The 15,882-nt window shown below is 39.2% G+C and overlaps 1 protein-coding gene across 2 annotated transcripts in view; it reads left to right on the top strand.

Annotated features, from left to right (window-relative positions):
- The window catches only part of bbs9 (Bardet-Biedl syndrome 9), a 174,949-nt gene that overhangs the window by 156,228 nt on the left and 2,839 nt on the right, over positions 1 to 15,882 (top strand). The gene's annotated exons all lie outside the window — the stretch shown is intronic.

Here is a 15,882-nt window from a genome sequence, read left to right as displayed (position 1 = left end):
ACACTTGAACCACCCACAGTCACACCTGTGGTAACAGGAAATTTGATGAGTTTGCCAAAGATGTGGAGATTGTAAACTCACTGTTTGACCTTCTTGGTATTTTTTTTTTCACTCTTTTCCACTCATTTCTGCTTCTCAAACGCTGGTCTTAGATGAGAGTGGCTGTAAACCAACAAATAAGTTACTAATGTAAAATATTTGCTTCATTTGAGTGCTGTGGAACTGAAAATAAAAGTTGCAGCACAGTGATAGTGTAGTCAAATGATGTGTATATTATATATGCACTTTAATAATTACCATCATACATCAATTTCAAGAATAAAACAAACATATATACTAGGCAGCTTTTTATACATGCTAAGAAGAAGCAGACACTGTATATTCATTAATTAAATATATATTTATATCATCATTTTTTTGCACCTTTTCTGCAAAGTGACAGACGTCTCCGTCTGCATGAGTAGGTTAAAATGGTTCTTCTACGTCTCAGACTCATGCTAATTGACAAAAGTATAAGGTCTGTGATGTTTGACCTTCAGCACTCTAATGATGCTGAAGTTGACTAAAAGTCTGTGATAATTAATTATAAATAGCCACTTTTATCTAAATTATTGCATTTACAATCAGCTGTGATGTTCCTGCTTCTGTTTACAGTATGGCTCACGTTCACAGCAGTGGCCGTGTTGTCGGCTGTTTTGAACTGTGATTACAGGGCTGCAGCAACAATTTACATACAACTGAGAGTTTGCTGGTGTGGAGGAGATAGCAGGAGAGAGAGAGAGGGAGAGAGCAATGAGAGGAAGCAGAAGGGGAGGAGGAGGGAGCTCAAACTGAAGCGTGAAAGTAAAGAGTGAGCAAAGTTACTGTGTGATTACACAGTGGAGGATGTTTGCTACCTGTGTGTTCATGTATGTGTGTAAATGTGTATGTGGCCTCCACGACACCTCCATGGCAATGAGAACATCACAGTGTTTATATCAGCTTAATTGATTCTCACCTTTTTACTAAGCTAATGGTGTGTGTGTGTGTGTGTGTGTGTGTGTGTGTGTGTGTGTGTGTGTGTGTGTGTGTGTGTTTCTAAGGTAAAATGTCATTAAAATAAGTGACTACCTCTGAAATTATATTGAGCATTACTTAAAGTATGTTTGTGGAATTAATCTGGTGTGTTTGTGTGTTTATGAAAGAGCCCCATGTGTTTCTTGTAAGAACTTTTCCACCAGTTAATTCCCTGGAATAAAGTGTGTTTGCAGTAAATTTGGTGTGTTTGCGCGCACGCGTCGGTGAGTGTATATGTGTGTGGACTACGTGCAGTTTACTAATGCTGGGTAAATCAGTCAGACATAATTTTGGCAAACTTTATACCACACAGAAATTCACACAAACACAGTGTGTGAAGGATCCCTGAACAGTTTGCACTCACACTGTCAGTCTGTCATTTATGATGTTTTATTTGGCCTTAAGGAACTGAAAACCGTAGAAAAATATTAAATTACCATGCAGTAGAATGAAAACAAGCTTCTTTAACTTGTGTCATATTTTGAGGCAGAGCAAGTTCATCTAACTTTACTTCAAATGCAGTTTTTTCTTTTTTTTAATAAGTGCAGTTGGTAATTAAAAATCAGGTAACACTTCATAAGATTGTCAGTTTATTCACTATACAACCAGCTAAATGTGCAATACAGGGAATTACCTTACCTTTAAAAGAGTGTCTTCTTTAAAGAGATTCCTATGGTCCCACAGTTCCATAAGAACCTGTTGTTTTGTATACTGGAATTTGAAATTTACTAGATTTCAATTAGACCATTTTTAGCAATACTTGATAGAAAAGCAATCAGTTATCAAAATTATTACTGGTCTTTTTAGTACTGATGTTTATTTATTTATTATTACCTTAGGTCATAGTTTGGAAGCCATAGTGGTTTAAAACTAAAGTCTTTGACTGAAGAATGAAAGTGTTATGCGGGCATTTTTGAATGCTTGTGGCTTTTGGTGAGAAAAGAGAGCTGTCTGAGCTCTTGTTTTCAAGAATAAAGCCTCTTTTGTTTTTAATCAGTGGGAGTCATAATACTTTGCATTTTCTCCCTTTCCTTCTTTCCTGCCGGAGATGTGGCAAGGTAAAATGTATCTTCAGCAGGGGAAGTTAAGTGGATGAGTAGGAGGACAAATGGTGGTTTACCACAGTACATTTAATAAACACATGCTCACCGAGCCAGAGCTGCTGCAGCGTCTAAAAGGAAACCAAACAGGTGCATATATGGAAGGCAAAGAAGGAGGTAGGAGGAATGGAGAGAGACAAAGAAACAAAAAATAAAACAGGTGAACAAAAATGCAAAATGGAAAAAATGGAGTAGCCACGAGAAAAGGAAGGAGGCTGGAATTGAGGATTAAAAAAGAGAAAGAAACACAAGCAAAGAAAAGTAAAAGATGAGGGAGAAACCGGAGGGTAAAAGGTGGTGGGCTAAGGAGGATATGAGATTTTAGGATAAGAGAAAGAAGGAAGGAGCACACTCTCCCTAAGCTAACTCTCCCTCACTGATGAGGATCATGTGATATCCTTGAATGCATCAGAACATTTCCTACATGGATGTTATTTTGTACTGTGTTTTGAATTTTGTTTCCAGGCTGAAGAATACATTTATCTTTTTACTGCGGTTGTTTGTTTTCATGGTAGTATTTTTTTATGACAGACTAGTTATGAAGTCACAGTTTTCCCACGTTAATTGTGTGCGTGGTGTATGTGTAATACATTTCCATTGCTGCGGTTTATTGTGCGTAAATATGTGAGTATGAAAGACTCTTTCAGCATTTAATTTGTAGGCACTCAAGCGGTTTTGTGTACATGTTGTAAAGTCTACCTGTATATACACTGTGGTGTCCCTCAGGTCCTCAGGGGTCTTTCAGCTTGGTTGGGAGGTTGAGGAAGAGGGTGTCTGTGTGCAGGGTTTCCCCCAGCAGGGTGCTCTGTCTGTGGCTAGCCAGCCTGGGTGTTGCCCCTTCCTCCCTCCGCTTTGCATGAGTGACAAGGAAAACACCGAGCGCCCTGAAATATGAAAAGGTCTCAAAATATCTGTAAATATTTTTGTAATTTGTTTCAAGAGAAGCCAAGGTCACAGCCATGCTGGTTCTGCTCTTTCCATTTATATTTCACATGGTGGGAGTTTCACTGATGCTGTCACCCAGGAGAGACTTAGTGTGGGGGCACTGGCAGGATAAGCTGTAAATTTAACATCTGTGAGGTGAAATATTAGAAATACAAGGGTTCTTAATGGGTTCATGCCCATGTCACAGACTGTCAAAAACAAAACTAAACAAAGAACTACTGAATGAGATACTGAAATAAATAACAATGATCCCGTCAGATATGATGTAGAGATGGCAGCAGCCATGATGGATTTTGATAATATATTGTCAGGGGAACTTGGCTCCTATCCTTGGTGCCTTTCCCTTTATCATCACTTGTTGTGGCAGTACTGCAAAGGTGGGAGCAGAAAACACAGATAAGTCCAATTGCTGCAGTCCATCACTCCCATTCCTGTGAATGAGATATCTCAGAAATGCCTTGAGGGAATTTTATAATGTCTGACACAAACATCAACTTGAACTCAAAATTTCTAGCATTCAGTAGTCAAAGACTGTGACTTAAGAAAAGCCTTTTTGTCCATAAATTAAGGATTCAGGCACTTGAGAAATAAAATAACCCAGAAATGTAATAGGATAGTTTCAATGTGATAATCATAATGTTCTGAAAAGAAATTGTTTTCGCCATAACTCAGAAACAGAAGGGGAAATTGTGATTCCATAGATCTTCTGTGCTGCACCTTTTATGATTTGTGCAAAGCATTCGTGTTTTAGAGTTTGTTGCACACATTTTTATTTGAAGCATACCGTCATTGCTTCACAAACCACGTGAACCCATACAAATCATCTAGCTAGTTCAAGTTTTGATTCAGCCTCAGGAAACTTCTCCCATTACCAAAAAATGATATAAGCTACCACTTGACTGGCTGGTTCAGGCATGCAGCTGCAAAGCTGTAATTCAAGTTTTAGTGTTAGTATCTGTAATATTAAACATCTCTGCCACTTGGATAAACTTGTTGAGAATAGATCCAATCCAACAGACCGCTTTACAGCAAATGGAAAAAAGCCCACTATGATACAGTGTTATTGTTTCAGATCAAACTGGCTTTTAGCCGTACTGTTGATGCCAAATAGTTGGGAAAAATTACCTTGTGAAACAGTTTAATCTCTTAATGGAGGGACTGTAAAGATACTGTGCAGCACAATTTTTGGAAACATGGACATGAAGAAGAACAGATTGTACAAGACAGAAGTCACCTGTCATCATTACTCTCCACTGGATTTAAGAAAATTATTATTTTTTTAAAATGTTCCATTATACACCAATTTTAATATTATCTCAGCATAACAAGAGCACTGTTCCTCTGTGGGCACTGCTAAAATTATACATTCAGGAAGACTCCTGATTATCACTTTATCCACTGCATACCAGCTTTTTCTTTGGAACCTTAATAGAAAGACTGAGTGACAAAATAATTATTTAATATCTAAAACCTGTGAGATTCTGGTTACGAATTTAATCGTTTCTTCAGTAACTACATATTATTTATGTGTTTCTGGGTTGAACAGATAGTAAGAAAGCTCACGTTTCATCGCCCTGTTACATTCACAGTGTGAACATGTGTGTGTCAGTGTACAGGGCTTGACCAGACTGGCTGTTTTCAAATGCACATATTATATTTTTAACAAATGCACACTGGGCATATTTTTGTCTGCGTAAGTGGCATGAATGTATCAATGTAAAGGACTGTGCTTATAGAAAGGATTTTGAAAGTTTCTTACCCGTTTCTGTGCCTAATCTGGTCAAATCATTAAATTCAGTGAAAGAATCCGCCTGTTGTCAACATTTTAGCTGCATCTTTGCTCAAAGACATCACATCTGACACAACAATCTTTTTCTATGGGTCTCTCACTTCTCTTGCCTATGGCATGCCACTAGATTCTGTTTTGGGCCCTTACGGTTTATAGCTGCTCCCTTTTTAGCACATATCGAGCATTTTAAGGACGTTAATTCAGCTGTGTGTCTCTTTAGGACCCAAGTTAAAGATATTTTATAGGTTCTTAGACCCTATTAAACGTTGGTAGCAGACAATTTTCTCTCACTTAATATTTAAATAACAGAAGTCCTTGTTTGTGCCACTGACAGACTTGTGTCTAAGGTAATGGAAACCCTGGGTTCTCTTCCCACTTTTGCTAGATCTTCTGTCAGGAACCAGGTCGCTGAACATAATTTTTTTCACTTATAAGATATTTTAGGTTTTTGGTTTACTTTTGGGTTGCTATTTGTTGTTATGTTTTTAGCATTCTGTCGTAAAGCACTTGAAAGGATACTTTATTCTACTTTACAGTGTCTACTAGCAGCCATGGTAGACCAAGGATTTGCCATTCATCACACTGGGCAGGACTAATGCTGTTGACAAGCTGTTGTCAAGCAATGTGGTGCAACATGGCCTGTTCTCACTTGTTTTTGGCAACACCAAGGAATGACAAACAAATGCAGGAACATCCTGAATCATTTTTAGCTTGCGCCACTCCAATCTCAAGGCCCGCTGAAGCGAGTTTATTTGAAATGATGAAATTTGGGTGGATATGTTGGTCTCTAGTGACTGGAAAATCACACCCACTGGAAATCAATTTAGGTAGAGTCAATGTTAGACTGCAGATGGAAACAGTGTGTAAGGAGTTGACACCTCTGGTTGATATCAGTCTAGAATTGTGTGTAATTTTAGGTACACATGTCTATGCAATACTTTAAGAAGGACATCTGACAGAAAGAAGTCCTGATCTCAATGCAATCCATTCATTATACACATCATTGCAAAGAGATCCACAGGACTTTGGCGTGATCTCCAGTTACCTTGAAAATCTTTGTGCAAGTGTAGAGTTGATAAAGTTTGACAGAAGTATGAATATGAAAATAAAGTGTAAAATGATTTAGGTTTTTTCTCTTTGTTCCACATGCAAAAACGAACTAGACAAGTTCTTGTTGCGCTATTTTTGTGTGCTGACTGTGTGTGTAGATGGTATCCACCTTATATATATACTGTGCATGCGGGTATTTGTGTGTGTGGGTGTTCAAACACTCTTCAGGGATGAACTGTTGTGTCTCAGAGCAGAACAATGGGCAGAACAAAACATCAAAGCCAACACATACAAACACTAGATTTTGCATCCTATGTTTTTGGAGTGTTTGTGTTCACATATGCAAATTGTCATCATGCTTATGTGTGTGGGTCGTGACATATGTTCATACGAGATGTGTTGCAAACTGAGCTTATGTGTGTATGCGTGTGTGTGTGTGTGTGTGTGTGTGTGTGTGTGTGTGTGTGTGTGTGTGTGTGTGTGTGTGTGTGTGTGTGTGTGTGTGTGTGTGTGTGTGTGTGTAAGTTAGCCAGTTTTGTAAATGCCCTTTCTGATGTGGTTGGCTGTATTTAAGGCAGAGTGCAGAGAGTGCCGAGGAAGTTGACGGAGGCGTGTATGTGTGCATCTGTGTGTTTGTGCGAATCAGTCCGTGTATGCGAGGGACAGAGAGGAAGAGATTTTGTGTCACCACCAGACTTGGAAAACTTCATGTCCTTTTGTATCAGGCCAAAAGACTGGTTCTTCGGCCTGGCCACTGTATATTTTTCTGTACATTATGTGTGTGTTTGTGTGTGGATGTGTGTGTGCCTGCATGCTGGTTAGTGGCAGGGCGTAGCTGAGCAGAGAGAAAATATCTTAGCTGACCACGGGAATGAACCCACCCACTATACCACACCCAGAGAGAGAGAGCAAGCAATGGAAGCAGCAGCCTCAGTCAGTCTTGCTCGCTCTCTCTCTCTCTCTCTCTCTCTCTCTCTCTCGCTCTATAAATCTTTGTCTCTCATTTCTTTTTTCTCTTTTATTGTCTCATTTTAAAAACATGAATTACCATCTTCCTCTCTGTCTGTGTCTCTTCCTTAATTCATGCTGTTATTACACAAACCTCAGCATTTCCCTTTCTTTTCCAGTTTTCTTTAACTCCCATCTCCCCTCTGCTCTGTTTTTTGCTCAGTAATAAATGTACTAATTCCATATTAATAAATCTGTGAGGGTCTAAGTCCCTAACTGATGTGCAAATAAATAAAGTAGAAAAGTAGCTTAGGTGGTTTATGCTGTTCAGAATAACACATTTTTGCGAGTCAAATCTTGAAACTAGTTTGTGTGACCTATCTGACAACATATGTGTCCATTGCTATAGCAAATGCCCAAATTTAAAGTAACAATAGTATTTTAAATCCCACCTGTTGCCTGGTTAATAATCCTCATCAACAATTTAACTGTAAGATGACATAGGCACTCTGCAACTTTTCTTATATGGAAAATAACCAGAATACAACCAGTTGAGTCAAGTCAACTACTACAAAGAGAAGCAGTGCATGTGAGTTGGCTTCATTGGTGCAGACTAACTCAGATCAACTGTAATGTGTTGACAGTCTGTCTGTGTTTATAAATTAGGCAGTGATTATTTGCAAACCTTCACCAATCTGTCTGCAACTGGTTGTAGTCAATCTAAGTCAGACTGCAAGTGGAAACAAATTGCCTCCCACCTGGTGACCTGTGAAACTGCGTTGTGATAGAAAGTGGTTGCCAAGAGGTTGAGAGTGCAATGCAATCACTGGACAACCACTTATTTTTTCTAGTCCCAAAGAGGTTGGCCTTTTATTTTTACTTCTTTATTTAAATTAAAACTATTTATACTCAATAAATGATTTATAGGGATTAAGATTTTAACCACAGGTTCACTACTCCTTTGTCTGCTTGAGGAATATTTATAGCAATATCATTTGGTGAAGACATCCTCCATCATCACGTGAATAACAGTCTACAGTAATAGCCGGTCTGTGCCCGTGTATAAATGACCAGTTTCTCATAAATATGTGTTCTTTTTTTTCTTGCAAAGACATTTTGTGTTTGTGTGTGTAGTGCTCCATGGGAGGTGTAGTGTATGGCTCAGTCTTAGCTGAGCTGTCAGTGGTCTGCAAATACACACATACACCCACCAATGGAAAGGCCTGTTGTGCTTCAACAGCACATTCCACACCAAGAATAGTATTAAACACTGCCTGTCCAGCTGCTGTCAAACTCCTCTCTCTCTCGCTGACTTTTCATTGCTCTTAGTCTGCTTTTTGTCTCTTCAGTAGAAAAATTATGTTGAAATCATAAAATGAAGCTGATTCTGACCAAAGTAGTTTACATGATGCTGCTTTTCTCATACTGGATGTTGGTTAATCCCCTCATTTTAACCAATGTCTGTAATATACCATTTTAGCTTTTCCCCCCTCACTTTAAGTAAACTTTCGTCTTATTGGCTGACCCTCATTAAACAAAAGGTTTGGACAGCTGGTAGGAGGGGCTTATGTGCTCACAAGCAGAGCAGTATATCAGTGATATTCACACTTTATGACACCCTAAAGATGCAAAGGTAGAGAAAGTTACCTTGAAATTGAGGGTCTAGAGCAATCTGAATCCTGACCATTTGCCTCGGAGGAGATACCTGCACAGACGGAAACATACAAAAGAAAATAAGGAAAAGCAAAGTTTTAACCCTCTAAAGAGGAAATAAATTAGTGCACCATGTGTAAGTCAGTAAATCTGTTTAGAGTGTTTAGTGTTTTTGTATGTTCTGGCTTGTGAATAATATTTTTAAATGATTTTTCTGTCTTTTTCTGTCTTATATGTGTCGCATTTCTCGTGTCTCACACTATCGTTTCCCCACAATACCGACCACACAGCTTTGTTTTTCAACTTCACATAATCCTGTTGTGTCCTATTCTACCGCCTTGTCTGGAAGGTGCAAACGCGCACACACACGGACACATATGAGTAGGCATACACACTTACAAATGCACACTTGTAGACACACACTCCACCACAGATCCAATCAGTCAGCACTTGGCCCTCTCTTTCGTACACACTCTGCAGAGTGGATTCTGTAAATCAGCAGGTTTCTGCTGCACTGTCCTACATGCTGACGGGGTCGGGATGCGGGCGATCTGTGCGGCCTCCTCTATTTTGACTACGGCTGCCTGCAGATGAATGCAGAGTCGTGATCCGTCGCTAACATGTGAAGCCAGGCAGAACATGTGGGCTTTGAACATGGTGCAGATAGCGTCACTCCCCTTATCTAATCAACACACTGACTTTTGTTGCTGTGGTTTTTGTTTTTGTTCCGTGAGGAACAAACAAGTGTTGCATTCTAAACTCCGGTGGTGAAGCACATTAATGTACAGAAAGCAGTGCCATTCAGAACCTCGTTAGGCAGGGTAGTCAAGGCACTTTAGTTTTAGCAAGCACAATCCTACAACCCGGTTCCCACAAAAAGGGACCTACAACTTCTGTGTACAAGCTCAAGCTTTTTTTCAAGCTCAAAACTGCTCAAAACTGCTTACAGTGTGTGCAGTGGTGACCCTTTTGTCAAATTTGCTGTTGCTTATGAAGGACAGAACATACTAACACTAGTGACATCATGTGTACAGTGTAGTTTTCCACACTATTAAACACCTATGCAGATGATTTAAACCCATTACTGATCTTTCTGTGCTAGCCATACATTTAACTATTTCGTCCTTTTTTGTCTTTAATAAATCCACTAACGATCTTTTACTTTGGTTTTAAAGAATGAAGAGGCTAAGAAAAGACACTAAAGAAAATGACTTTATATTCCAAAAAAGTTCACCTTCCTGTTCTATACCAGCTGTGTAGAGCACTGAAAGCTGCCCTGTACCATCCAGCAGCTTCCCTGCAGCAGCTGGGTGTTCACAGAGTATTGCTCATTCAGTTTTCCCATCCACAGTTTATCATGGGATTTGAACTGGCAACCACAAACCCAAATCTGAGTAATATGTGTACAAAAAAATGATTTCATGACACAAGAATAATCATGCAGCCGAGGTTAAGTTACCACAATGGACCAATAAACAGTCTTTGTTCAAATTAAGATGTTCTAAAATGAATTTGGAAATATGGAAACCCAAACTAGGGTTGGAGGGGACGCGCCACTCCATAACTTAGTTACATAGGACCTACTAAAAAAACCACACAAAGGCAATCATGTCATTAAGGAACCTAGTTTCTGCATTATTTCTTTTTTTTCTTGCAGAAAAGTGTGTTCTCTAAAATGAAACACCTCCTAAGTAATTTGGTAGAATACTATTAAAATAGATTTTTTTCCCCTAATGACCATTCGGTCTAACCAATGATGTGCAATACAAGAAATATATTACCCCTGGTTTCCTGCCAAACAGGTCCCATCCAGACACAGCTGTAGCAGATTCACATGGGGTTAAAAAAAAGGCTGTGACTGTTTAAGTTCTGACAAAAACCACCAGGCTTTCCAGGTAGCTCGTGTCCCATGCAAAAAGGGCTTAACGTCACTTCGATCCTCGTGGCTATGAGTGATGTAGAGTACACGTTTCTTCATTGTTTAGTCTGCACACTTCCACTTTGTTAGTTTGTTGAAGTAGCAGACTGACAAGATGTGACCTGACCCCTTTAGGTTTCCATAGAGGAGGGGAGCTGACTTCTTGTCTTACAACGTCAATGTTTATCAACTCCTTGCTACTGCTCCCACAAGGATCTGGCTTTACACACACTTTTATTTCCTGCTTTGAGAGTACAAATGAAAACCTAAGACAGGACGGTGGTTTTCATGAGAGCTGGAAAATGGTTTTTACATACAAATGCCTGGAAGGTTTCCACAGATTTGCTTGCTCTATTTTTAAAGTGTTACAAAGAAGTTTTATGCTTCAGACTACATGAAAGTATCCTCTGTCGTTGCTGTCACAACTCATACTGACTATGACTTCCTGTTCATTAACATTTTTGTAAGACCTGCTTTTTTGTGAATACGGAAATGAGACTCAAAAACACTGGCATCAGAAAACTGAAACCACGCTTTAAAAAATGAAGTGATTCAAGATGGCAGATGAACAAAGTAAAAAATTAACAGCACTAAATCTATTATAGTCGAACTTTAATGAAAAAAGTGTTGTGACAGTGAAGCATACATGATAACAGGAGTAAACTGTAAGATGCATGCAAAATCATTTTTAGGGAACTGTCCATTCAGCACCACAAAACTATAACAGAAGCAAAATAAAGTGGTATGTTGGTCATTATTAGCTGTTAGCTTTTATACAAGTATGGACACGAGGTGTTTCAGAAGTAACAACAAAGTGCACCACAGAACTGCAGAAGATTTGTTTTGGGTCATTTGGAAAGTTTTATCTTTCATCTTCCCAACTTAGACTTACTGTATCTGACCTGCAATTTAAAAAAAGAAAGAAAGAAAGAAAGAAAGATAAACACAAACTGAATTTTGAATTTGTTTTTGTCAAAAGAAGTTGAAGTGTCCTAATTCTTTCACAGATAACAGGTTTCCCATTTTACATGATTGCTAGAAGCCGAATTTGTTTACAAAGGAACATTTTCTTTCTTCCTGCTTATCTCTATCCATGCAGTAAGTTTTGGTTTTAGTCCTGAAGTAGCCAAGATATGCCTTCACTCACGTACTACGAGGTAAATTTTCACAACAGTGAAAAATGATAGACATCTCAATACCTAGAACAAAAAATAAAATCTGTCTGGCTAGATATTTCCAGCTTTCTGCTAAGCTAGAACCCAAGTTAATCTTTTTAATCACAAAAGAAAAACGTTAAATTGCTGGGTGGCCCAACCTTTTTGTAATTCACATGTATGACCTATTTGCGCTGTGAAAACAAACCTAAGAGGTAAGGACTGTGGACCTTTGACACCAAACATATCAGGGTTTGACCCATGCCTCACATGATGATTGTTTGCGTGCGTTCTGACTTCATCTGTAGCCACAGATTTACCATCAGTGTTAATCTGAACGGACAATATTGGGTTAAATTGTGAACTCTGACTTCAAACAGAGATGTTTGACCCAGGTTTAAGACTTGGGTGCTACTAGGCTTAGTTTCAGGCTGAACTCAATTTCCTGTTAATGGTCAAACCATTTGTACTGACATTTTGTCTTTTGTAGCCTTTATTCATCTAGAGAAAAACCAAACATTTTTTGTAAAACATTTTTTTCAAGTGGTTTTTCTTATGTTGGTGATGATCTTTATTCTCAAATCTTAAAAGGATTTTAATTAAATTAATTTTTCATTGTGACCTTTTGTAGAATATATCCATTAGATGATACATAAGCCATTCCGTCCTCATATTAATTTGATTAGAGGAGAACCATGCTGCGAGGGTAACATCTACAAACCAATAAAAGGTTAAAGTCAGCCCACATAAATCAACTTACCTTAAATTTTTTTAATGTGATGGCCATGGTCATGCCATAGGACAGTGATCCCACCAAATCTACAACAGAATGGCTGGGAAAAAAATCAACAAGTTGCTTGATTCTTTGACGTTTTTAGTCAAACTTCAGGCCTCAGCATGATTTAAATGCTGTGGCAGGACACTTAGGGAGATTTGCATAAATGAATATCTGCAGAACTCAATCAAATGAAGCAGCGTTATAAAAAAGGTCCAAAATCCCACCATGATGTAAGAGATTGATAAAGTCGTACACAAATGATTTTTTTCCAATTACTGCTGCAAAAGGTGGTTCTACAAGCTCCTGGCTTTCATATACAAGCACTGATACGCTTTGCCTAAATGATGGGAAATTTGTCATAGGCATCTAACTTTTCGTGAATAACTTCTTGTTCATTAAAAACATTAAAATTAAAATGCTAAAAAATCATTTAAAGGTCAACTTCAGTCTTGCCGTCTGCAGAGAGTCTCTATTCACATGAAATGATCTCTCAGACCCAAAAATGTGCACATAAGAGATACAGATGCACATGTGCAACACGGGCGATCGTGGCTCAAGAGTTGGGCGTTCGCCTTGTAATCGGAAGGTTGCCGGTTCGAGCCCCGGCTTGGACAGTCTCTGTCGTTGTGTCCTTGGGCAAGACACTTCACCCGTTGCCTACTGGTGGTGGTCAGAGGGCCCGGTGGCGCCAGTGTCCGGCAGCCTCGCCTCTGTCAGTGCGCCCCAGGGTGGCTGTGGCTACAATGTAGCTTACCATCACCAGTGTGTGAATGTGTGCGTGAATGGGTGGATGACTGGATATGTAAAGCGCTTTGGGGTCCTTAGGGACTAGAAAAGCGCTATATAAATACAGGCCATTTACCATTTACCATTTACAAGCACAGACTGGAATCTGTTGGCTCAGCTGCTGATGAATGATGTGGAAGAAAGTGTGTTTGCAATGCTAGCCAGATAGTTACCATCCAGTTGGGATTAGGTGGTCATTACAGGATTACTCCCATCAGAGACCCCAATGCTGTTGATGCACATGAAAATCATTGATTAGCGCATAGTGTCTTTGGCGTAGCACACCTGCAAAAACACAGATGTGTACATGTTTTCTGCTATTTTCACATGCATGTGCTTTCTCTCTGGTCTTTATTTCTTTATAGCTGCAGTTCTTAGATAGAGACACACCCTCACCCAACATTTCTTTCATGTTGAACTATAAAACTTCTGAGGTCACTGAGAGAGGCGGAGGGGGAGAATTTGCATGCCAAAGTGGAAATTTGCTCTTTTGCAGAACAGTTTGCGGTCAGCTTTCTCTCTGTTTGTGCTTCCAAATTATTTGTTCTCACTTGTTCTGTAGAAGCCGATAGATTTTGTGCATGTTAGAGCGTGAAGTGGATCGGCACAGTTAAGGGGTTTTGTGGGTTTTTTTGGATCTAATTAGACCTGGTTGGGTGGGTGTACTTAGAAACACAAGCTGCTTAATCAACCGCCTCACCCATTAAACAGTTCAACAGAGACTCAAACAATGAAGCTGCAGACCATAACGTCTAATGTCTTATCATCCATGTGTGTTTTCAATTTTCTTGCCTGTGTGAGCAGATTTAGCAATTAAAGGAAATTAGCCACTTTTGACTAATATACAAAACAACATACTTAAGATATGAAAAAGACACCAAACTACCGATTCTAGTCATTAAGAGATTTAAGGTATTTTAGCCAAAGTCAGTTCTTTTTTATTGCATTAATTTGTTTTTAGCACACACCGAAAGCCCGGTGCGTGATCTAATGGATTAATTTAAATGTAAAGTGTGATTTTATAAAAAGATATAGTAAAAACTTTTCAGCTATTTGCAGCACACACAGACACCCATCTGCCACACACACACCCACACACATACTACCAGAGTCTCTCTTTCTTAAGCCCTAGACGATGGACTGTCTGATTAGAACTTCTCTCTGGAGTCTGTGAACATGCGCAGTCTTTAGGGAGCAGTCTGTAGTCTCCACCACATACATGCAAAGACAGATTCATCCACACACGTAAACACTGGCAGATATTCTAAGAGGTAGCTCTTGTGTGTGCTTCCATACGCACGCAAACACAGTGAGATACCAGGCTGTAGTCTCCAGTCTGAAAAACCCTCTCCATTCTCATGGAGATAAGAAGCGTGTCTCTTTGTTGGCAGACGCCCGTACCGTTATCACCTTATCAGAAAGCCAATCCAGCGAAGGCAGCGCTGCAGAGTGTGTGTGCGCATGTGTGTGAGTGTCTGTGTGTCTGTGGTTGCAAGGGCCCACCCTTGACTCTAGTTAAGTGGGGGTCCTTTGTCATGCAGCAGGTGCTCTTGTCAGTCAATTTGTCTTAATTTTAAAGACCCGTGGGAGTTGCAGTGTATTTGCATCACTCTGTTAAAACACAGGCTGATTGGGTAAACGTTAGTTAATCCTCATTCTTACTCCTAATGGACTTAAAATACAACCCATCTAAAGTTGTCTGAGAGAATCTGTGGCCCATTAACATTTTGAACAGCACCATTGTCTTTGCGTGTGTCTACATGGCTAAATCCCTTCTTCTTCTTTATTCTCTTTGCAGTTTGTAAACAACAAAACTGCATCTAGGCCACCACCTGTGGGAAAGCTGCTCCAGTCAGTCCTCTCTACAACATTGTGGTCACAGATTCACTTTATAATTTTTATTTTCATATTTTTCGGCTCCTGTTGTCAGACAGCAGAAAAACAATTATCCTGGCATGGATCCGCTGCCACTCTGATCTCATCTTTGTTTTATAGCATTAGCATCATCATCTTAAAGCAACATCAGCATAACCCCGTATTATTGTAATAGCTACACTGAGTGTTTGACTGAACTGGTATTTAAAATGATAGATGCTGGATGTTTTTTTCACATTAATGCTCTCTAGTACCATTATGCCATTATTTTGGGGGTTCCTTATACCCACTAAACCATCAGGGGTTTTAGGATTTTTCTAACAATATAAGTGCAACTAACTTTGTTAAATGAATAATATAAGTGCAACTAATAGTTTCACTTATATCGACATGGTATTGCAAAATAATACAATTACTACTTTTGCTCGTCTTCTGTTTTATTTCTAATCTGTCTCATTCATTGCATTTAATAATTTAACAGTCTTAAACAACTGTGCCTGCAGTTTAATTCCTCTGGCTGCAGGCCCCTTGTTAACTGCAGCCACATGGATGGATTTAGGACTGTTTTTTGATCTTAATTCAAAAGTGAGGATGGAAAGAGCTGCCTTCTTGCCTAAAATCAAGGGTTTAAACTTGCTATGATGCCAAGATTGGCCTTCATGAGTTAGTTGAAGTGAGAATAAATAAGTGACAATTCAATTTAGACTCAGCTTAGCTATTAATTAAGACTTTTTGGACCTAAGAGTCAAATCAAGCTTAAATTTACTATTTGTGACCTTCTGATCTTTCAGACCAAACCTCTAGCCATCTTTTTTATTACCCTTCTCTGA

This window comes from Rhamphochromis longiceps, linkage group LG11 (assembly GCF_057381845.1).
Source record: "Rhamphochromis longiceps isolate RC_006_pf linkage group LG11, R_longiceps_female_GT1.1, whole genome shotgun sequence".
NCBI classification, from domain to species: Eukaryota; Metazoa; Chordata; class Actinopteri; order Cichliformes; family Cichlidae; genus Rhamphochromis; species Rhamphochromis longiceps.
This window is presented reverse-complemented; position numbering and strand designations above follow the sequence as displayed.